Genomic DNA, 25566 nt, shown 5'->3' with positions numbered 1-25566 from the left:
GGGACGGGGGCGACTCCCATTAACCCCTGACTATACCGGGGATACGCTTATCACAATGCCTTTCTGGTCTGTGCTGAAGCAGGGCATTCTGGAAACCAAGTGGCTTGACCTTTATTAGTGAGCCTGGTTACCCCCTCTCGGAACCACAGACTTAGAAATCGCCAGCTCATATACAGTGCATAAAATATATTTATATATATACTGTACCCTTATACACCATTTTAATAAAAAATATCACAAAATTCTTCTAAGTCCCTCGGGAAGAGTGAAAGACACGCACGTTCATTGTCAGCGCTCCTAGACCTTCCTATAAGAAGTTAGCCAAAAAGTAGCTTCGAAAAACGCTTAGGTTAAGTTTCAGAGTTGCTTCTAATGTACCAAAGCTGGACTTAGACATAATTTGACTCTCACAACATTATGGCTGGTTGGAGACAGTCCGAACCACAAGTACCGGGTCCATGGTTCTGGGCGTATACTGGGGGGGACGGGGACGACTCCCATTAACCCCTGACTATACCGGGGATACGCTTATCACAATGCCTTTCTGGTCTGTGCTGAAGCAGGGCATTCTGGCAGCCAAGTGGCTTGACCTTTATTAGTGAGCCTGGTTACCCCCTCTCGGAACCACAGACTTAGAAATCGCCAGCTCATATACAGTGCATAAAATATATTTATATATATACCCTTATACACCATTTTAATAAAAAATATCACAAAATTCTTCTACAGTAAGTCCCTCGGGAAGAGTGAAAGACGCGCACGTTCATTTTCAGCGCTCCTAGACCTTCCTATAAGAAGTTAGACAAAAAGTAGCTTCGAAAAACGCTTAGGTTAAGTTTCAGAGTTGCTTCTAATGTACCAAAGCTGGACTTAGAAGGATTTCACTCTCACAACATTATGGCTGGTTGGAGACAGTCCGAAGCACAAGTACCGGGTCCATGTTTCTGGCCGTATACTGGGGGGACGGGGGCGACTCCCATTAACCCCTGACTATACCGGGGATACGCTTATCACAATGCCTTTCTGGTCTGTGCTGAAGCAGGGCATTCTGGCAGCCAAGTGGCTTGACCTTTATTAGTGAGCCTGGTTACCCCCTCTCGGAACCACAGACTTAGAAATCGCCAGCTCATATACAGTGCATAAAATATATTATATATATACCCTTATACACCATTTTAATAAAAAATATCACAAAATTCTTCTAAGTCCCTCGGGAAGAGTGAAAGACGCGCACGTTCATTTTCAGCGCTCCTAGACCTTCCTATAAGAAGTTAGACAAAAAGTAGCTTCGAAAAACGCTTAGGTTAAGTTTCAGAGTTGCTTCTAATGTACCAAAGCTGGACTTAGAAGGATTTCACTCTCACAACATTATGGCTGGTTGGAGACAGTCCGAAGCACAAGTACCGGGTCCATGTTTCTGGCCGTATACTGGGGGGACGGGGGCGACTCCCATTAACCCCTGACTATACCGGGGATACGCTTATCACAATGCCTTTCTGGTCTGTGCTGAAGCAGGGCATTCTGGAAACCAAGTGGCTTGACCTTTATTAGTGAGCCTGGTTACCCCCTCTCGGAACCACAGACTTAGAAATCGCCAGCTCATATACAGTGCATAAAATATATTTATATATATACCCTTATACACCATTTTAATAAAAAATATCACAAAATTCTTCTAAGTCCCTCGGGAAGAGTGAAAGACACGCACGTTCATTGTCAGCGCTCCTAGACCTTCCTATAAGAAGTTAGCCAAAAAGTAGCTTCGAAAAACGCTTAGGTTAAGTTTCAGAGTTGCTTCTAATGTACCAAAGCTGGACTTAGACATAATTTGACTCTCACAACATTATGGCTGGTTGGAGACAGTCCGAACCACAAGTACCGGGTCCATGGTTCTGGGCGTATACTGGGGGGGACGGGGACGACTCCCATTAACCCCTGACTATACCGGGGATACGCTTATCACAATGCCTTTCTGGTCTGTGCTGAAGCAGGGCATTCTGGCAGCCAAGTGGCTTGACCTTTATTAGTGAGCCTGGTTACCCCCTCTCGGAACCACAGACTTAGAAATCGCCAGCTCATATACAGTGCATAAAATATATTTATATATATACCCTTATACACCATTTTAATAAAAAATATCACAAAATTCTTCTACAGTAAGTCCCTCGGGAAGAGTGAAAGACGCGCACGTTCATTTTCAGCGCTCCTAGACCTTCCTATAAGAAGTTAGACAAAAAGTAGCTTCGAAAAACGCTTAGGTTAAGTTTCAGAGTTGCTTCTAATGTACCAAAGCTGGACTTAGAAGGATTTCACTCTCACAACATTATGGCTGGTTGGAGACAGTCCGAAGCACAAGTACCGGGTCCATGTTTCTGGCCGTATACTGGGGGGACGGGGGCGACTCCCATTAACCCCTGACTATACCGGGGATACGCTTATCACAATGCCTTTCTGGTCTGTGCTGAAGCAGGGCATTCTGGAAACCAAGTGGCTTGACCTTTATTAGTGAGCCTGGTTACCCCCTCTCGGAACCACAGACTTAGAAATCGCCAGCTCATATACAGTGCATAAAATATATTTATATATATACCCTTATACACCATTTTAATAAAAAATATCACAAAATTCTTCTAAGTCCCTCGGGAAGAGTGAAAGACACGCACGTTCATTGTCAGCGCTCCTAGACCTTCCTATAAGAAGTTAGCCAAAAAGTAGCTTCGAAAAACGCTTAGGTTAAGTTTCAGAGTTGCTTCTAATGTACCAAAGCTGGACTTAGACATAATTTGACTCTCACAACATTATGGCTGGTTGGAGACAGTCCGAACCACAAGTACCGGGTCCATGGTTCTGGGCGTATACTGGGGGGGACGGGGACGACTCCCATTAACCCCTGACTATACCGGGGATACGCTTATCACAATGCCTTTCTGGTCTGTGCTGAAGCAGGGCATTCTGGCAGCCAAGTGGCTTGACCTTTATTAGTGAGCCTGGTTACCCCCTCTCGGAACCACAGACTTAGAAATCGCCAGCTCATATACAGTGCATAAAATATATTTATATATATACCCTTATACACCATTTTAATAAAAAATATCACAAAATTCTTCTACAGTAAGTCCCTCGGGAAGAGTGAAAGACGCGCACGTTCATTTTCAGCGCTCCTAGACCTTCCTATAAGAAGTTAGACAAAAAGTAGCTTCGAAAAACGCTTAGGTTAAGTTTCAGAGTTGCTTCTAATGTACCAAAGCTGGACTTAGAAGGATTTCACTCACACAACATTATGGCTGGTTGGAGACAGTCCGAAGCACAAGTACCGGGTCCATGTTTCTGGCCGTATACTGGGGGGACGGGGGCGACTCCCATTAACCCCTGACTATACCGGGGATACGCTTATCACAATGCCTTTCTGGTCTGTGCTGAAGCAGGGCATTCTGGAAACCAAGTGGCTTGACCTTTATTAGTGAGCCTGGTTACCCCCTCTCGGAACCACAGACTTAGAAATCGCCAGCTCATATACAGTGCATAAAATATATTTATATATATACCCTTATACACCATTTTAATAAAAAATATCACAAAATTCTTCTAAGTCCCTCGGGAAGAGTGAAAGACGCGCACGTTCATTTTCAGCGCTCCTAGACCTTCCTATAAGAAGTTAGCCAAAAAGTAGCTTCGAAAAACGCTTAGGTTAAGTTTCAGAGTTGCTTCTAATGTACCAAAGCTGGACTTAGACATAATTTGACTCTCACAACATTATGGCTGGTTGGAGACAGTCCGAACCACAAGTACCGGGTCCATGGTTCTGGGCGTATACTGGGGGGGACGGGGACGACTCCCATTAACCCCTGACTATACCGGGGATACGCTTATCACAATGCCTTTCTGGTCTGTGCTGAAGCAGGGCATTCTGGCAGCCAAGTGGCTTGACCTTTATTAGTGAGCCTGGTTACCCCCTCTCGGAACCACAGACTTAGAAATCGCCAGCTCATATACAGTGCATAAAATATATTTATATATATACCCTTATACACCATTTTAATAAAAAATATCACAAAATTCTTCTAAGTCCCTCGGGAAGAGTGAAAGACGCGCACGTTCATTTTCAGCGCTCCTAGACCTTCCTATAAGAAGTTAGACAAAAAGTAGCTTCGAAAAACGCTTAGGTTAAGTTTCAGAGTTGCTTCTAATGTACCAAAGCTGGACTTAGAAAGATTTCACTCTCACAACATTATGGCTGGTTGGAGACAGTCCGAAGCACAAGTACCGGGTCCATGTTTCTGGCCGTATACTGGGGGGACGGGGGCGACTCCCATTAACCCCTGACTATACCGGGGATACGCTTATCACAATGCCTTTCTGGTCTGTGCTGAAGCAGGGCATTCTGGAAACCAAGTGGCTTGACCTTTATTAGTGAGCCTGGTTACCCCCTCTCGGAACCACAGACTTAGAAATCGCCAGCTCATATACAGTGCATAAAATATATTTATATATATACTGTACCCTTATACACCATTTTAATAAAAAATATCACAAAATTCTTCTAAGTCCCTCGGGAAGAGTGAAAGACACGCACGTTCATTGTCAGCGCTCCTAGACCTTCCTATAAGAAGTTAGCCAAAAAGTAGCTTCGAAAAACGCTTAGGTTAAGTTTCAGAGTTGCTTCTAATGTACCAAAGCTGGACTTAGACATAATTTGACTCTCACAACATTATGGCTGGTTGGAGACAGTCCGAACCACAAGTACCGGGTCCATGGTTCTGGGCGTATACTGGGGGGGACGGGGACGACTCCCATTAACCCCTGACTATACCGGGGATACGCTTATCACAATGCCTTTCTGGTCTGTGCTGAAGCAGGGCATTCTGGCAGCCAAGTGGCTTGACCTTTATTAGTGAGCCTGGTTACCCCCTCTCGGAACCACAGACTTAGAAATCGCCAGCTCATATACAGTGCATAAAATATATTTATATATATACCCTTATACACCATTTTAATAAAAAATATCACAAAATTCTTCTACAGTAAGTCCCTCGGGAAGAGTGAAAGACGCGCACGTTCATTTTCAGCGCTCCTAGACCTTCCTATAAGAAGTTAGACAAAAAGTAGCTTCGAAAAACGCTTAGGTTAAGTTTCAGAGTTGCTTCTAATGTACCAAAGCTGGACTTAGAAGGATTTCACTCTCACAACATTATGGCTGGTTGGAGACAGTCCGAAGCACAAGTACCGGGTCCATGTTTCTGGCCGTATACTGGGGGGACGGGGGCGACTCCCATTAACCCCTGACTATACCGGGGATACGCTTATCACAATGCCTTTCTGGTCTGTGCTGAAGCAGGGCATTCTGGCAGCCAAGTGGCTTGACCTTTATTAGTGAGCCTGGTTACCCCCTCTCGGAACCACAGACTTAGAAATCGCCAGCTCATATACAGTGCATAAAATATATTATATATATACCCTTATACACCATTTTAATAAAAAATATCACAAAATTCTTCTAAGTCCCTCGGGAAGAGTGAAAGACGCGCACGTTCATTTTCAGCGCTCCTAGACCTTCCTATAAGAAGTTAGACAAAAAGTAGCTTCGAAAAACGCTTAGGTTAAGTTTCAGAGTTGCTTCTAATGTACCAAAGCTGGACTTAGAAGGATTTCACTCTCACAACATTATGGCTGGTTGGAGACAGTCCGAAGCACAAGTACCGGGTCCATGTTTCTGGCCGTATACTGGGGGGACGGGGGCGACTCCCATTAACCCCTGACTATACCGGGGATACGCTTATCACAATGCCTTTCTGGTCTGTGCTGAAGCAGGGCATTCTGGAAACCAAGTGGCTTGACCTTTATTAGTGAGCCTGGTTACCCCCTCTCGGAACCACAGACTTAGAAATCGCCAGCTCATATACAGTGCATAAAATATATTTATATATATACCCTTATACACCATTTTAATAAAAAATATCACAAAATTCTTCTAAGTCCCTCGGGAAGAGTGAAAGACACGCACGTTCATTGTCAGCGCTCCTAGACCTTCCTATAAGAAGTTAGCCAAAAAGTAGCTTCGAAAAACGCTTAGGTTAAGTTTCAGAGTTGCTTCTAATGTACCAAAGCTGGACTTAGACATAATTTGACTCTCACAACATTATGGCTGGTTGGAGACAGTCCGAACCACAAGTACCGGGTCCATGGTTCTGGGCGTATACTGGGGGGGACGGGGACGACTCCCATTAACCCCTGACTATACCGGGGATACGCTTATCACAATGCCTTTCTGGTCTGTGCTGAAGCAGGGCATTCTGGCAGCCAAGTGGCTTGACCTTTATTAGTGAGCCTGGTTACCCCCTCTCGGAACCACAGACTTAGAAATCGCCAGCTCATATACAGTGCATAAAATATATTTATATATATACCCTTATACACCATTTTAATAAAAAATATCACAAAATTCTTCTACAGTAAGTCCCTCGGGAAGAGTGAAAGACGCGCACGTTCATTTTCAGCGCTCCTAGACCTTCCTATAAGAAGTTAGACAAAAAGTAGCTTCGAAAAACGCTTAGGTTAAGTTTCAGAGTTGCTTCTAATGTACCAAAGCTGGACTTAGAAGGATTTCACTCTCACAACATTATGGCTGGTTGGAGACAGTCCGAAGCACAAGTACCGGGTCCATGTTTCTGGCCGTATACTGGGGGGACGGGGGCGACTCCCATTAACCCCTGACTATACCGGGGATACGCTTATCACAATGCCTTTCTGGTCTGTGCTGAAGCAGGGCATTCTGGAAACCAAGTGGCTTGACCTTTATTAGTGAGCCTGGTTACCCCCTCTCGGAACCACAGACTTAGAAATCGCCAGCTCATATACAGTGCATAAAATATATTTATATATATACCCTTATACACCATTTTAATAAAAAATATCACAAAATTCTTCTACAGTAAGTCCCTCGGGAAGAGTGAAAGACGCGCACGTTCATTTTCAGCGCTCCTAGACCTTCCTATAAGAAGTTAGCCAAAAAGTAGCTGCGAAAAACGCTTAGGTTAAGTTTCAGAGTTGCTTCTAATGTACCAAAGCTGGACTTAGACATAATTTGACTCTCACAACATTATGGCTGGTTGGAGACAGTCCGAACCACAAGTACCGGGTCCATGGTTCTGGGCGTATACTGGGGGGGACGGGGACGACTCCCATTAACCCCTGACTATACCGGGGATACGCTTATCACAATGCCTTTCTGGTCTGTGCTGAAGCAGGGCATTCTGGCAGCCAAGTGGCTTGACCTTTATTAGTGAGCCTGGTTACCCCCTCTCGGAACCACAGACTTAGAAATCGCCAGCTCATATACAGTGCATAAAATATATTTATATATATACCCTTATACACCATTTTAATAAAAAATATCACAAAATTCTTCTAAGTCCCTCGGGAAGAGTGAAAGACGCGCACGTTCATTTTCAGCGCTCCTAGACCTTCCTATAAGAAGTTAGACAAAAAGTAGCTTCGAAAAACGCTTAGGTTAAGTTTCAGAGTTGCTTCTAATGTACCAAAGCTGGACTTAGAAGGATTTCACTCTCACAACATTATGGCTGGTTGGAGACAGTCCGAAGCACAAGTACCGGGTCCATGTTTCTGGCCGTATACTGGGGGGACGGGGGCGACTCCCATTAACCCCTGACTATACCGGGGATACGCTTATCACAATGCCTTTCTGGTCTGTGCTGAAGCAGGGCATTCTGGAAACCAAGTGGCTTGACCTTTATTAGTGAGCCTGGTTACCCCCTCTCGGAACCACAGACTTAGAAATCGCCAGCTCATATACAGTGCATAAAATATATTTATATATATACCCTTATACACCATTTTAATAAAAAATATCACAAAATTCTTCTAAGTCCCTCGGGAAGAGTGAAAGACACGCACGTTCATTTTCAGCGCTCCTAGACCTTCCTATAAGAAGTTAGCCAAAAAGTAGCTTCGAAAAACGCTTAGGTTAAGTTTCAGAGTTGCTTCTAATGTACCAAAGCTGTACTTAGACATAATTTGACTCTCACAACATTATGGCTGGTTGGAGACAGTCCGAACCACAAGTACCGGGTCCATGGTTCTGGGCGTATACTGGGGGGGACGGGGACGACTCCCATTAACCCCTGACTATACCGGGGATACGCTTATCACAATGCCTTTCTGGTCTGTGCTGAAGCAGGGCATTCCGGCAGCCAAGTGGCTTGACCTTTATTAGTGAGCCTGGTTACCCCCTCTCGGAACCACAGACTTAGAAATCGCCAGCTCATATACAGTGCATAAAATATATTTATATATATACCCTTATACACCATTTTAATAAAAAATATCACAACATTCTTCTAAGTCCCTCGGGAAGAGTGAAAGACGCGCACGTTCATTTTCAGCGCTCCTAGACCTTCCTATAAGAAGTTAGCCAAAAAGTAGCTTCGAAAAACGCTTAGGTTAAGTTTCAGAGTTGCTTCTAATGTACCAAAGCTGGACTTAGACATAATTTCACTCTCACGACATTATGGCTGGTTGGAGACAGTCCGAACCACAAGTACCGGGTCGATGGTTCTGGGCGTATACTGGGGGGACGGGGACGACTCCCATTAACCCCTGACTATACCGGGGATAAGCTTATCACAATGCCTTTCTGGTCTGTGCTGAAGCAGGGCATTCTGGCAGCCAAGTGGCTTGACCTTTATTAGTGAGCCTGGTTACCCCCTCTCGGAACCACAGACTTAGAAATCGCCAGCTCATATACAGTGCATAAAATATATTTATATAATATATTTATATATATACCCTTATACACCATTTTAATAAAAAATATCACAAAATTCTTCTAAGTCCCTCGGGAAGAGTGAAAGACGCGCACGTTCATTTTCAGCGCTCCTAGACCTTCCTATAAGAAGTTAGCCAAAAAGTAGCTTCGAAAAACGCTTACTGTAGGTTAAGTTTCAGAGTTGCTTCTAATGTACCAAAGCTGGACTTAGACATAATTTCACTCTCACAACATTATGGCTGGTTGGAGACATTCCGAAGCACAAGTACCGGGTCCATGTTTCTGGCCGTATACTGGGGGGACGGGGGCGACTCCCATTAACCCCTGACTATACCGGGGATACGCTTATCACAATGCCTTTCTGGTCTGTGCTGAAGCAGGGCATTCTGGAAACCAAGTGGCTTGACCTTTGTTAGTGAGCCTGGTTACCCCCTCTCGGAACCACAGACTTAGAAATCGCCAGCTCATATACAGTGCATAAAATATATTTATATATATACCCTTATACACCATTTTAATAAAAAATATCACAAAATTCTTCTAAGTCCCTCGGGAAGAGTGAAAGACGCGCACGTTCATTTTCAGCGCTCCTAGACCTTCCTATAAGAAGTTAGCCAAAAAGTAGCTTCGAAAAACGCTTAGGTTAAGTTTCAGAGTTGCTTCTAATGTACCAAAGCTGGACTTAGACATAATTTGACTCTCACAACATTATGGCTGGTTGGAGACAGTCCGAACCACAAGTACCGGGTCCATGGTTCTGGGCGTATACTGGGGGGGACAGGGACGACTCCCATTAACCCCTGACTATACCGGGGATACGCTTATCACAATGCCTTTCTGGTCTGTGCTGAAGTAGGGCATTCTGGCAGCCAAGTGGCTTGACCTTTATTAGTGAGCCTGGTTACCCCCTCTCGGAACCACAGACTTAGAAATCGCCAGCTCATATACAGTGCATAAAATATATTTATATATATACCCTTATACACCATTTTAATAAAAAATATCACAAAATTCTTCTAAGTCCCTCGGGAAGAGTGAAAGACGCGCACGTTCATTTTCAGCGCTCCTAGACCTTCCTATAAGAAGTTAGCCAAAAAGTAGCTTCGAAAAACGCTTACTGTAGGTTAAGTTTCAGAGTTGCTTCTAATGTACCAAAGCTGGACTTAGACATAATTTCACTCTCACAACATTATGGCTGGTTGGAGACATTCCGAAGCACAAGTACCGGGTCCATGTTTCTGGCCGTATACTGCGGGGACGGGGGCGACTCCCATTAACCCCTGACTATACCGGGGATACGCTTATCACAATGCCTTTCTGGTCTGTGCTGAAGCAGGGCATTCTGGAAACCAAGTGGCTTGACCTTTGTTAGTGAGCCTGGTTACCCCCTCTCGGAACCACAGACTTAGAAATCGCAAGCTCATATACAGTGCATAAAATATATTTATATATATACCCTTATACACCATTTTAATAAAAAATATCACAAAATTCTTCTAAGTCCCTCGGGAAGAGTGAAAGACGCGCACGTTCATTTTCAGCGCTCCTAGACCTTCCTATAAGAAGTTAGCCAAAAAGTAGCTTCGAAAAACGCTTAGGTTAAGTTTCAGAGTTGCTTCTAATGTACCAAAGCTGGACTTAGACATAATTTGACTCTCACAACATTATGGCTGGTTGGAGACAGTCCGAACCACAAGTACCGGGTCCATGGTTCTGGGCGTATACTGGGGGGGACAGGGACGACTCCCATTAACCCCTGACTATACCGGGGATACGCTTATCACAATGCCTTTCTGGTCTGTGCTGAAGCAGGGCATTCTGGCAGCCAAGTGGCTTGACCTTTATTAGTGAGCCTGGTTACCCCCTCTCGGAACCACAGACTTAGAAATCGCCAGCTCATATACAGTGCATAAAATATATTTATATATATACCCTTATACACCATTTTAATAAAAAATATCACAAAATTCTTCTAAGTCCCTCGGGAAGAGTGAAAGACGCGCACGTTCATTTTCAGCGCTCCTAGACCTTCCTATAAGAAGTTAGCCAAAAAGTAGCTTCGAAAAACGCTTACTGTAGGTTAAGTTTCAGAGTTGCTTCTAATGTACCAAAGCTGGACTTAGACATAATTTCACTCTCACAACATTATGGCTGGTTGGAGACAGTCCGAAGCACAAGTACCGGGTCCATGTTTCTGGCCGTATACTGGGGGGACGGGGGCGACTCCCATTAACCCCTGACTATACCGGGGATACGCTTATCACAATGCCTTTCTGGTCTGTGCTGAAGCAGGGCATTCTGGAAACCAAGTGGCTTGACCTTTGTTAGTGAGCCTGGTTACCCCCTCTCGGAACCACAGACTTAGAAATCGCCAGCTCATATACAGTGCATAAAATATATTTATATATATACCCTTATACACCATTTTAATAAAAAATATCACAAAATTCTTCTAAGTCCCTCGGGAAGAGTGAAAGACGCGCACGTTCATTTTCAGCGCTCCTAGACCTTCCTATAAGAAGTTAGCCAAAAAGTAGCTTCGAAAAACGCTTAGGTTAAGTTTCAGAGTTGCTTCTAATGTACCAAAGCTGGACTTAGACATAATTTCACTCTCACAACATTATGGCTGGTTGGAGACAGTCCGAACCAAAAGTACCGGGTCGATGGTTCTGGGCGTATACTGGGGGGACGGGGACGACTCCCATTAACCCCTGACTATACCGGGGATACGCTTATCACAATGCCTTTCTGGTCTGTGCTGAAGCAGGGCATTCTGGCAGCCAAGTGGCTTGACCTTTATTAGTGAGCCTGGTTACCCCCTCTCGGAACCACAGACTTAGAAATCGCCAGCTCATATACAGTGCATAAAATATATTTATATAATATATTTATATATATACCCTTATACACCATTTTAATAAAAAATATCACAAAATTCTTCTAAGTCCCTCGGGAAGAGTGAAAGACGCGCACGTTCATTTTCAGAGCTCCTAGACCTTCCTATAAGAAGTTAGCCAAAAAGTAGCTTGGAAAAACGCTTAGGTTAAGTTTCAGAGTTGCTTCTAATGTACCAAAGCTGGACTTAGACATAATTTCACTCTCACAACATTATGGCTGGTTGGAGACAGTCCGAACCACAAGTACCGGGTCCATGGTTCTGGGCGTATACTGGGGGGGACGGGGACGACTCCCATTAACCCCTGACTATACCGGGGATACGCTTATCACAATGCCTTTCTGGTCTGTGCTGAAGCAGGGCATTCTGGCAGCCAAGTGGCTTGACCTGTGTTAGTGAGCCTGGTTACCCCCTCTTGGAACCACAGACTTAGAAATCGCCAGCTCATATACAGTGCATAAAATATTTTTATATATATACCCTTATACACCATTTTAATAAAAAATATCACAAAATTCTTCTAAGTCCCTCGGGAAGAGTGAAAGACGCGCACGTTCATTTTCAGCGCTCCTAGACCTTCCTATAAGAAGTTAGCCAAAAAGTAGCTTCGAAAAACGCTTAGGTTAAGTTTCAGAGTTGCTTCTAATGTACCAAAGCTGGACTTAGACATAATTTGACTCTCACAACATTATGGCTGGTTGGAGACAGTCCGAACCACAAGTACCGGGTCCATGGTTCTGGGCGTATACTGGGGGGGACGGGGACGACTCCCATTAACCCCTGACTATACCGGGGATACGCTTATCACAATGCCTTTCTGGTCTGTGCTGAAGCAGGGTATTCTGGCAGCCAAGTGGCTTGACCTTTATTAGTGAGCCTGGTTACCCCCTCTCGGAACCACAGACTTAGAAATCGCCAGCTCATATACAGTGCATAAAATATATTTATATATATACCCTTATACACCATTTTAATAAAAAATATCACAAAATTCTTCTACAGTAAGTCCCTCGGGAAGAGTGAAAGACGCGCACGTTCATTTTCAGCGCTCCTAGACCTTCCTATAAGAAGTTAGACAAAAAGTAGCTTCGAAAAACGCTTAGGTTAAGTTTCAGAGTTGCTTCTAATGTACCAAAGCTGGACTTAGAAGGATTTCACTCTCACAACATTATGGCTGGTTGGAGACAGTCCGAAGCACAAGTACCGGGTCCATGTTTCTGGCCGTATACTGGGGGGACGGGGGCGACTCCCATTAACCCCTGACTATACCGGGGATACGCTTATCACAATGCCTTTCTGGTCTGTGCTGAAGCAGGGCATTCTGGAAACCAAGTGGCTTGACCTTTATTAGTGAGCCTGGTTACCCCCTCTCGGAACCACAGACTTAGAAATCGCCAGCTCATATACAGTGCATAAAATATATTTATATATATACCCTTATACACCATTTTAATAAAAAATATCACAAAATTCTTCTAAGTCCCTCGGGAAGAGTGAAAGACGGGCACGTTCATTTTCAGCGCTCCTAGACCTTCCTATAAGAAGTTAGCCAAAAAGTAGCTGCGAAAAACGCTTAGGTTAAGTTTCAGAGTTGCTTCTAATGTACCAAAGCTGGACTTAGACATAATTTGACTCTCACAACATTATGGCTGGTTGGAGACAGTCCGAACCACAAGTACCGGGTCCATGGTTCTGGGCGTATACTGGGGGGGACGGGGACGACTCCCATTAACCCCTGACTATACCGGGGATACGCTTATCACAATGCCTTTCTGGTCTGTGCTGAAGCAGGGCATTCTGGCAGCCAAGTGGCTTGACCTTTATTAGTGAGCCTGGTTACCCCCTCTCGGAACCACAGACTTAGAAATCGCCAGCTCATATACAGTGCATAAAATATATTTATATATATACCCTTATACACCATTTTAATAAAAAATATCACAAAATTCTTCTAAGTCCCTCGGGAAGAGTGAAAGACGCGCACGTTCATTTTCAGCGCTCCTAGACCTTCCTATAAGAAGTTAGACAAAAAGTAGCTTCGAAAAACGCTTAGGTTAAGTTTCAGAGTTGCTTCTAATGTACCAAAGCTGGACTTAGAAGGATTTCACTCTCACAACATTATGGCTGGTTGGAGACAGTCCGAAGCACAAGTACCGGGTCCATGTTTCTGGCCGTATACTGGGGGGACGGGGGCGACTCCCATTAACCCCTGACTATACCGGGGATACGCTTATCACAATGCCTTTCTGGTCTGTGCTGAAGCAGGGCATTCTGGAAACCAAGTGGCTTGACCTTTATTAGTGAGCCTGGTTACCCCCTCTCGGAACCACAGACTTAGAAATCGCCAGCTCATATACAGTGCATAAAATATATTTATATATATACCCTTATACACCATTTTAATAAAAAATATCACAAAATTCTTCTAAGTCCCTCGGGAAGAGTGAAAGACACGCACGTTCATTTTCAGCGCTCCTAGACCTTCCTATAAGAAGTTAGCCAAAAAGTAGCTTCGAAAAACGCTTAGGTTAAGTTTCAGAGTTGCTTCTAATGTACCAAAGCTGTACTTAGACATAATTTGACTCTCACAACATTATGGCTGGTTGGAGACAGTCCGAACCACAAGTACCGGGTCCATGGTTCTGGGCGTATACTGGGGGGGACGGGGACGACTCCCATTAACCCCTGACTATACCGGGGATACGCTTATCACAATGCCTTTCTGGTCTGTGCTGATGCAGGGCATTCTGGCAGCCAAGTGGCTTGACCTTTATTAGTGAGCCTGGTTACCCCCTCTCGGAACCACAGACTTAGAAATCGCCAGCTCATATACAGTGCATAAAATATATTTATATATATACCCTTATACACCATTTTAATAAAAAATATCACAAAATTCTTCTAAGTCCCTCGGGAAGAGTGAAAGACGCGCACGTTCATTTTCAGCGCTCCTAGACCTTCCTATAAGAAGTTAGCCAAAAAGTAGCTTCGAAAAACGCTTAGGTTAAGTTTCAGAGTTGCTTCTAATGTACCAAAGCTGGACTTAGACATAATTTCACTCTCACGACATTATGGCTGGTTGGAGACAGTCCGAACCACAAGTACCGGGTCGATGGTTCTGGGCGTATACTGGGGGGACGGGGACGACTCCCATTAACCCCTGACTATACCGGGGATAATCTTATCACAATGCCTTTCTGGTCTGTGCTGAAGCAGGGCATTCTGGCAGCCAAGTGGCTTGACCTTTATTAGTGAGCCTGGTTACCCCCTCTCGGAACCACAGACTTAGAAATCGCCAGCTCATATACAGTGCATAAAATATATTTATATAATATATTTATATATATACCCTTATACACCATTTTAATAAAAAATATCACAAAATTCTTCTAAGTCCCTCGGGAAGAGTGAAAGACGCGCACGTTCATTTTCAGCGCTCCTAGACCTTCCTATAAGAAGTTAGCCAAAAAGTAGCTTCGAAAAACGCTTACTGTAGGTTAAGTTTCAGAGTTGCTTCTAATGTACCAAAGCTGGACTTAGACATAATTTCACTCTCACAACATTATGGCTGGTTGGAGACATTCCGAAGCACAAGTACCGGGTCCATGTTTCTGGCCGTATACTGGGGGGACGGGGGCGACTCCCATTAACCCCTGACTATACCGGGGATACGCTTATCACAATGCCTTTCTGGTCTGTGCTGAAGCAGGGCATTCTGGAAACCAAGTGGCTTGACCTTTGTTAGTGAGCCTGGTTACCCCCTCTCGGAACCACAGACTTAGAAATCGCCAGCTCATATACAGTGCATAAAATATATTTATATATATACCCTTATACACCATTTTAATAAAAAATATCACAAAATTCTTCTAAGTCCCTCGGGAAGAGTGAAAGACGCGCATGTTCATTTTCAGCGCTCCTAGACCTTCCTATAAGAAGTTAGCCAAAAAGTAGCTTCGAAAAACGCTTAGGTTAAGTTTCAGAGTTGCTTCTAATGTACCAAAGCTGGACTTAGACATAATTTGACTCTCACAACATTATGGCTGGTTGGAGACAGTCCGAACCACAAGTACCGGGTCCATGGTTCTGGGCGTATACTGGGGGGGACAGGGACGACTCCCATTAACCCCTGACTATACCGGGGATACGCTTATCACAATGCCTTTCTGGTCTGTGCTGAAGCAGGGCATTCTGGCAGCCAAGTGGCTTGACCTTTATTAGTGAGCCTGGTTACCCCCTCTCGGAACCACAGACTTAGAAATCGCCAGCTCATATACAGTGCATAAAATATATTTATATATATACCCTTATACACCATTTTAATAAAAAATATCACAAAATTCTTCTAAGTCCCTCGGGAAGAGTGAAAGACGCGCACGTTCATTTTCAGCGCTCCTAGACCTTCCTATAAGAAGTTAGCCAAAAAGTAGCTTCGAAAAACGCTTACTGTAGGTTAAGTTTCAGAGTTGCTTCTAATGTACCAAAGCTGGACTTAGACATAATTTCACTCTCACAACATTATGGCTGGTTGGAGACATTCCGAAGCACAAGTACCGGGTCCATGTTTCTGGCCGTATACTGGGGGGACGGGGGCGACTCCCATTAACCCCTGACTATACCGGGGATACGCTTATCACAATGCCTTTCTGGTCTGTGCTGAAGCAGGACATTCTGGAAACCAAGTGGCTTGACCTTTGTTAGTGAGCCTGGTTACCCCCTCTCGGAACCACAGACTTAGAAATCGCAAGCTCATATACAGTGCATAAAATATATTTATATATATACCCTTATACACCATTTTAATAAAAAATATCACAAAATTCTTCTAAGTCCCTCGGGAAGAGTGAAAGACGCGCACGTTCATTTTCAGCGCTCCTAGACCTTCCTATAAGAAGTTAGCCAAAAAGTAGCTTCGAAAAACGCTTAGGTTAAGTTTCAGAGTTGCTTCTAATGTACCAAAGCTGGACTTAGACATAATTTGACTCTCACAACATTATGGCTGGTTGGAGACAGTCCGAACCACAAGTACCGGGTCCATGGTTCTGGGCGTATACTGGGGGGGACAGGGACGACTCCCATTAACCCCTGACTATACCGGGGATACGCTTATCACAATGCCTTTCTGGTCTGTGCTGAAGCAGGGCATTCTGGCAGCCAAGTGGCTTGACCTTTATTAGTGAGCCTGGTTACCCCCTCTCGGAACCACAGACTTAGAAATCGCCAGCTCATATACAGTGCATAAAATATATTTATATATATACCCTTATACACCATTTTAATAAAAAATATCACAAAATTCTTCTAAGTCCCTCGGGAAGAGTGAAAGACGCGCACGTTCATTTTCAGCGCTCCTAGACCTTCCTATAAGAAGTTAGCCAAAAAGTAGCTTCGAAAAACGCTTACTGTAGGTTAAGTTTCAGAGTTGCTTCTAATGTACCAAAGCTGGACTTAGACATAATTTCACTCTCACAACATTATGGCTGGTTGGAGACAGTCCGAAGCACAAGTACCGGGTCCATGTTTCTGGCCGTATACTGGGGGGACGGGGGCGACTCCCATTAACCCCTGACTATACCGGGGATACGCTTATCACAATGCCTTTCTGGTCTGTGCTGAAGCAGGGCATTCTGGAAACCAAGTGGCTTGACCTTTGTTAGTGAGCCTGGTTACCCCCTCTCGGAACCACAGACTTAGAAATCGCCAGCTCATATACAGTGCATAAAATATATTTATATATATACCCTTATACACCATTTTAATAAAAAATATCACAAAATTCTTCTAAGTCCCTCGGGAAGAGTGAAAGACGCGCACGTTCATTTTTAGCGCTCCTAGACCTTCCTATAAGAAGTTAGCCAAAAAGTAGCTTCGAAAAACGCTTAGGTTAAGTTTCAGAGTTGCTTCTAATGTACCAAAGCTGGACTTAGACATAATTTCACTCTCACAACATTATGGCTGGTTGGAGACAGTCCGAACCACAAGTACCGGGTCGATGGTTCTGGGCGTATACTGGGGGGACGGGGACGACTCCCATTAACCCCTGACTATACCGGGGATACGCTTATCACAATGCCTTTCTGGTCTGTGCTGAAGCAGGGCATTCTGGCAGCCAAGTGGCTTGACCTTTATTAGTGAGCCTGGTTACCCCCTCTCGGAACCACAGACTTAGAAATCGCCAGCTCATATACAGTGCATAAAATATATTTATATAATATATTTATATATATACCCTTATACACCATTTTAATAAAAAATATCACAAAATTCTTCTAAGTCCCTCGGGAAGAGTGAAAGACGCGCACGTTCATTTTCAGCGCTCCTAGACCTTCCTATAAGAAGTTAGCCAAAAAGTAGCTTCGAAAAACGCTTAGGTTAAGTTTCAGAGTTGCTTCTAATGTACCAAAGCTGGACTTAGACATAATTTGACTCTCACAACATTATGGCTGGTTGGAGACAGTCCGAACCACAAGTACCGGGTCCATGGTTCTGGGCGTATACTGGGGGGGACAGGGACGACTCCCATTAACCCCTGACTATACCGGGGATACGCTTATCACAATGCCTTTCTGGTCTGTGCTGAAGCAGGGCATTCTGGCAGCCAAGTGGCTTGACCTTTATTAGTGAGCCTGGTTACCCCCTCTCGGAACCACAGACTTAGAAATCGCCAGCTCATATACAGTGCATAAAATATATTTATATATATACCCTTATACACCATTTTAATAAAAAATATCACAAAATTCTTCTAAGTACCTCGGGAAGAGTGAAAGACGCGCACGTTCATTTTCAGCGCTCCTAGACCTTCCTATAAGAAGTTAGCCAAAAAGTAGCTTCGAAAAACGCTTACTGTAGGTTAAGTTTCAGAGTTGCTTCTAATGTACCAAAGCTGGACTTAGACATAATTTCACTCTCACAACATTATGGCTGGTTGGAGACAGTCCGAAGCACAAGTACCGGGTCCATGTTTCTGGCCGTATACTGGGGGGACGGGGGCGACTCCCATTAACCCCTGACTATACCGGGGATACGCTTATCACAATGCCTTTCTGGTCTGTGCTGAAGCAGGGCATTCTGGAAACCAAGTGGCTTGACATTTGTTAGTGAGCCTGGTTACCCCCTCTCGGAACCACAGACTTAGAAATCGCCAGCTCATATACAGTGCATAAAATATATTTATATATATACCCTTATACACCATTTTAATAAAAAATATCACAAAATTCTTCTAAGTCCCTCGGGAAGAGTGAAAGACGCGCACGTTCATTTTCAGCGCTCCTAGACCTTCCTATAAGAAGTTAGCCAAAAAGTAGCTTCGAAAAACGCTTAGGTTAAGTTTCAGAGTTGCTTCTAATGTACCAAAGCTTGACTTAGACATAATTTCACTCTCACAACATTATGGCTGGTTGGAGACAGTCCGAACCACAAGTACCGGGTCGATGGTTATAGGCGTATACTGGGGGGACGGGGACGACTCCCATTAACCCCTGACTATACCGGGGATACGCTTATCACAATGCCTTTCTGGTCTGTGCTGAAGCAGGGCATTCTGGCAGCCAAGTGGCTTGACCTTTATTAGTGAGCCTGGTTACCCCCTCTCGGAACCACAGACGTAGAAATCGCCAGCTCATATACAGTGCATAAAATATATTTATATATATACCCTTATACACCATTTTAATAAAAAATATCACAAAATTCTTCTAAGTCCCTCGGGAAGAGTGAAAGACGCGCACGTTCATTTTCAGCGCTCCTAGACCTTCCTATAAGAAGTTAGCCAAAAAGTAGCTTCGAAAAACGCTTAGGTTAAGTTTCAGAGTTGCTTCTAATGTACCAAAGCTGGACTTAGACATAATTTCACTCTCACAACATTATGGCTGGTTGGAGACAGTCCGAACCACAAGTACCGGGTCGATGGTTCTGGGCGTATACTGGGGGGACGGGGACGACTCCCATTAACCCCTGACTATACCGGGGATACGCTTATCACAATGCCTTTCTGGTCTGTGCTGAAGCAGGGCATTCTGGCAGCCAAGTGGCTTGACCTTTATTAGTGAGCCTGGTTACCCCCTCTCGGAACCACAGACTTAGAAATCGCCAGCTCATATACAGTGCATAAAATATATTTATATAATATATTTATATATATACCCTTATACACCATTTTAATAAAAAATATCACAAAATTCTTCTAAGTCCCTCGGGAAGAGTGAAAGACGCGCACGTTCATTTTCAGCGCTCCTAGACCTTCCTATAAGAAGTTAGCCAAAAAGTAAGTAGCTTCGAAAAACGCTTAGGTTAAGTTTCAGAGTTGCTTCTAATGTACCAAAGCTGGACTTAGACATAATTTCACTCTCACAACATTATGGCTGGTTGGAGACAGTCCGAACCACAAGTACCGGGTCCATGGTTCTGGGCGTATACTGGGGGGGACGGGGACGACTCCCATTAACCCCTGACTATACCGGGGATACGCTTATCACAATGCCTTTCTGGTCTGTGCTGAAGCAGGGCATTCTGGCAGACAAGTGGCTTGACCTTTATTAGTGAGCCTGGTTACCCCCTCTCGGAACCACAGACTTAGAAATCGCCAGCTCATATACAGTGCATAAAATATATTTCTATATATACCCTTATACACCATTTTAATAAAAAAATATCACAAAATTCTTCAAAGTCCCTCGGGAAGAGTGAAAGACGCGCACGTTCATTTTCAGAGCTCCTAGACCTTCCTATAAGAAGTTAGCCAAAAAGTAGCTTCGAAAAACGCTTAGGTTAAGTTTCAGAGTTGCTTCTAATGTACCAAAGCTGGACTTAGACATAATTTCACTCTCACAACATTATGGCTGGTTGGAGACAGTCTGAACCACAAGTACCGGGTCGATGGTTCTGGGCGTATACTGGGGAGACGGGGACGACTCCCATTAACCCCTGACTATACCGGGGATGCGCTTATCACAATGCCTTTCTGGTCTGTGCTGAAGCAGGGCATTCTGGCAGCCAAATGGCTTGACCTTTATTAGTGAGCCTGGTTACCCCCTCTCGGAACCACAGACTTAGAAATCGCCAGCTCATATACAGTGCATAAAATATATTTATATAATATATTTATATATATACCCTTATACACCATTTTAATAAAAAATATCACAAAATTCTTCTAAGTCCCTCGGGAAGAGTGAAAGACGCGCACGTTCATTTTCAGCGCTCCTAGACCTTCCTATAAGAAGTTAGCCAAAAAGTAGCTTCGAAAAAATGCTTAGGTTAAGTTTCAGAGTTGCTTCTAATGTACCAAAGCTGGACTTAGACATAATTTCACTCTCACAACATTATGGCTGGTTGGAGACAGTCCGAACCACAAGTACCGGGTCGATGGTTCTAGGCGTATACTGGGGGGACGGGGACGACTCCCATTAACCCCTGACTATACCGGGGATACGCTTATCACAATGCCTTTCTGATCTGTGCTGAAGCAGGGCATTCTGGCAGCCAAGTGGCTTGACCTTTATTAGTGAGCCTGGTTACCCCCTCTCGGAACCACAGACGTAGAAATCGCCAGCTCATATACAGTGCATAAAATATATTTATATATATACCCTTATACACCATTTTAATAAAAAATATCACAAAATTCTTCTAAGTCCCTCGGGAAGAGTGAAAGACGCGCACGTTCATTTTCAGCGCTCCTAGACCTTCCTATTAGAAGTTAGCCAAAAAGTAGCTTCGAAAAACGCTTAGGTTAAGTTTCAGAGTTGCTTCTAATGTACCAAAGCTGGACTTAGACATAATTTCACTCTCACAACATTATGGCTGGTTGGAGACAGTCCGAACCACAAGTACCGGGTCGATGGTTCTGGGCGTATACTGGGGGGACGGGGACGACTCCCATTAACCCCTGACTATACCGGGGATACGCTTATCACAATGCCTTTCTGGTCTGTGCTGAAGCAGGGCATTCTGGCAGCCAAGTGGCTTGACCTTTATTAGTGAGCCTGGTTACCCCCTCTCGGAACCACAGACTTAGAAATCGCCAGCTCATATACAGTGCATAAAATATATTTATATAATATATTTATATATATACCCTTATACACCATTTTAATAAAAAATATCACAAAATTCTTCTAAGTCCCTCGGGAAGAGTGAAAGACGCGCACGTTCATTTTCAGCGCTCCTAGACCTTCCTATAAGAAGTTAGCCAAAAAGTAGCTTCGAAAAAATGCTTAGGTTAAGTTTCAGAGTTGCTTCTAATGTACCAAAGCTGGACTTAGACATAATTTCACTCTCACAACATTATGGCTGGTTGGAGACAGTCCGAACCACAAGTACCGGGTCGATGGTTCTAGGCGTATACTGGGGGGACGGGGACGACTCCCATTAACCCCTGACTATACCGGGGATACGCTTATCACAATGCCTTTCTGGTCTGTGCTGAAGCAGGGCATTCTGGCAGCCAAGTGGCTTGACCTTTATTAGTGAGCCTGGTTACCCCCTCTCGGAACCACAGACGTAGAAATCGCCAGCTCATATACAGTGCATAAAATATATTTATATATATACCCTTATACACCATTTTAATAAAAAATATCACAAAATTCTTCTAAGTCCCTCGGGAAGAGTGAAAGACGCGCACGTTCATTTTCAGCGCTCCTAGACCTTCCTATTAGAAGTTAGCCAAAAAGTAGCTTCGAAAAACGCTTAGGTTAAGTTTCAGAGTTGCTTCTAATGTACCAAAGCTGGACTTAGACATAATTTCACTCTCACAACATTATGGCTGGTTGGAGACAGTCCGAACCACAAGTACCGGGTCGATGGTTCTGGGCGTATACTGGGGGGACGGGGACGACTCCCATTAACCCCTGACTATACCGGGGATACGCTTATCACAATGCCTTTCTGGTCTGTGCTGAAGCAGGGCATTCTGGCAGCCAAGTGGCTTGACCTTTATTAGTGAGCCTGGTTACCCCCTCTCGGAACCACAGACTTAGAAATCGCCAGCTCATATAGAGTGCATAAAATATATTTATATAATATATTTATATATATACCCTTATACACCATTTTAATAAAAAATATCACAAAATTCTTCTAAGTCCCTCGGGAAGAGTGAAAGACGCGCACGTTCATTTTCAGCGCTCCTAGACCTTCCTATAAGAAGTTAGCCAAAAAGTAAGTAGCTTCGAAAAACGCTTAGGTTAAGTTTCAGAGTTGCTTCTAATGTACCAAAGCTGGACTTAGACATAATTTCACTCTCACAACATTATGGCTGGTTGGAGACAGTCCGAACCACAAGTACCGGGTCCATGGTTCTGGGCGTATACTGGGGGGGACGGGGACGACTCCCATTAACCCCTGACTATACCGGGGATACGCTTATCACAATGCCTTTCTGGTCTGTGCTGAAGCAGGGCATTCTGGCAGCCAAGTGGCTTGACCTTTATTAGTGAGCCTGGTTACCCCCTCTCGGAACCACAGACTTAGAAATCGCCAGCTCATATACAGTGCATAAAATATATTTATATAATATATTTATATATATACCCTTATACACCATTTTAATAAAAAATATCACAAAATTCTTCTAAGTCCCTCGGGAAGAGTGAAAGACGCGCACGTTCATTTTCAGCGCTCCTAGACCTTCCTATAAGAAGTTAGCCAAAAAGTAAGTAGCTTCGAAAAACGCTTAGGTTAAGTTTCAGAGTTGCTTCTAATGTACCAAAGCTGGACTTAGACATAATTTCACTCTCACAACATTATGGCTGGTTGGAGACAGTCCGAACCACAAGTACCGGGTCCATGGTTCTGGGCGTATACTGGGGGGGACGGGGACGACTCCCATTAACTCCTGACTATACCGGAGATACGCTTATCACAATGCCTTTCTGGTCTGTGCTGAAGCAGGGCATTCTGGCAGCCAAGTGGCTTGACCTTTATTAGTGAGCCTGGTTACCCCCTCTCGGAACCACAGACTTAGAAATCGCCAGCTCATATACAGTGCATAAAATATATTTCTATATATACCCTTATACACCATTTTAATAAAAAAATATCACAAAATTCTTCTAAGTCCCTCGGGAAGAGTGAAAGACGCGCACGTTCATTTTCAGAGCTCCTAGACCTTCCTATAAGAAGTTAGCCAAAAAGTAGCTTCGAAAAACGCTTAGGTTAAGTTTCAGAGTTGCTTCTAATGTACCAAAGCTGGACTTAGACATAATTTCACTCTCACAACATTATGGCTGGTTGGAGACAGTCTGAACCACAAGTACCGGGTCGATGGTTCTGGGCGTATACTGGGGAGACGGGGACGACTCCCATTAACCCCTGACTATACCGGGGATGCGCTTATCACAATGCCTTTCTGGTCTGTGCTGAAGCAGGGCATTCTGGCAGCCAAGTGGCTTGACCTTTATTAGTGAGCCTGGTTACCCCCTCTCGGAACCACAGACTTAGAAATCGCCAGCTCATATACAGTGCATAAAATATATTTATATAATATATTTATATATATACCCTTATACACCATTTTAATAAAAAATATCACAAAATTCTTCTAAGTCCCTCGGGAAGAGTGAAAGACGCGCACGTTCATTTTCAGCGCTCCTAGACCTTCCTATAAGAAGTTAGCCAAAAAGTAAGTAGCTTCGAAAAACGCTTAGGTTAAGTTTCAGAGTTGCTTCTAATGTACCAAAGCTGGACTTAGACATAATTTCACTCTCACAACATTATGGCTGGTTGGAGACAGTCCGAACCACAAGTACCGGGTCCATGGTTCTGGGCGTATACTGGGGGGGACGGGGACGACTCCCATTAACTCCTGACTATACCGGAGATACGCTTATCACAATGCCTTTCTGGTCTGTGCTGAAGCAGGGCATTCTGGCAGCCAAGTGGCTTGACCTTTATTAGTGAGCCTGGTTACCCCCTCTCGGAACCACAGACTTAGAAATCGCCAGCTCATATACAGTGCATAAAATATATTTCTATATATACCCTTATACACCATTTTAATAAAAAAATATCACAAAATTCTTCTAAGTCCCTCGGGAAGAGTGAAAGACGCGCACGTTCATTTTCAGAGCTCCTAGACCTTCCTATAAGAAGTTAGCCAAAAAGTAGCTTCGAAAAACGCTTAGGTTAAGTTTCAGAGTTGCTTCTAATGTACCAAAGCTGGACTTAGACATAATTTCACTCTCACAACATTATGGCTGGTTGGAGACAGTCTGAACCACAAGTACCGGGTCGATGGTTCTGGGCGTATACTGGGGAGACGGGGACGACTCCCATTAACCCCTGACTATACCGGGGATGCGCTTATCACAATGCCTTTCTGGTCTGTGCTGAAGCAGGGCATTCTGGCAGCCAAGTGGCTTGACCTTTATTAGTGAGCCTGGTTACCCCCTCTCGGAACCACAGACGTAGAAATCGCCAGCTCATATACAGTGCATAAAATATATTTATATATATATACCCTTATACACCATTTTAATAAAAAATATCACAAAATTCTTCTAAGTCCCTCGGGAAGAGTGAAAGACGCGCACGTTCATTTTCGGCGCTCCTAGACCTTCCTATAAGAAGTTAGCCAAAAAGTATCTTCGAAAAACGCTTAGGTTAAGTTTCAGAGTTGCTTCTAATGTACCAAAGCTGGACTTAGACATAATTTCACTCTCACAACATTATGGCTGGTTGGAGACAGTCCGAACCACAAGTACCGGGTCGATGGTTCTGGGCGTATACTGGGGGGACGGGGACGACTCCCATTAACCCCTGACTATACCGGGGATACGCTTATCACAATGCCTTTCTGGTCTGTGCTGAAGCAGGGCATTCTGGCAGCCAAGTGGCTTGACCTTTATTAGTGAGCCTGGTTACCCCCTCTCGGAACCACAGA

Source organism: Ascaphus truei, chromosome 1 (genome assembly GCF_040206685.1).
Source record: "Ascaphus truei isolate aAscTru1 chromosome 1, aAscTru1.hap1, whole genome shotgun sequence".
Classification (NCBI taxonomy): domain Eukaryota; kingdom Metazoa; phylum Chordata; class Amphibia; order Anura; family Ascaphidae; genus Ascaphus; species Ascaphus truei.
The sequence above is the reverse complement of the archived record's forward strand: the minus strand, read 5'-3'. Positions refer to the sequence as shown.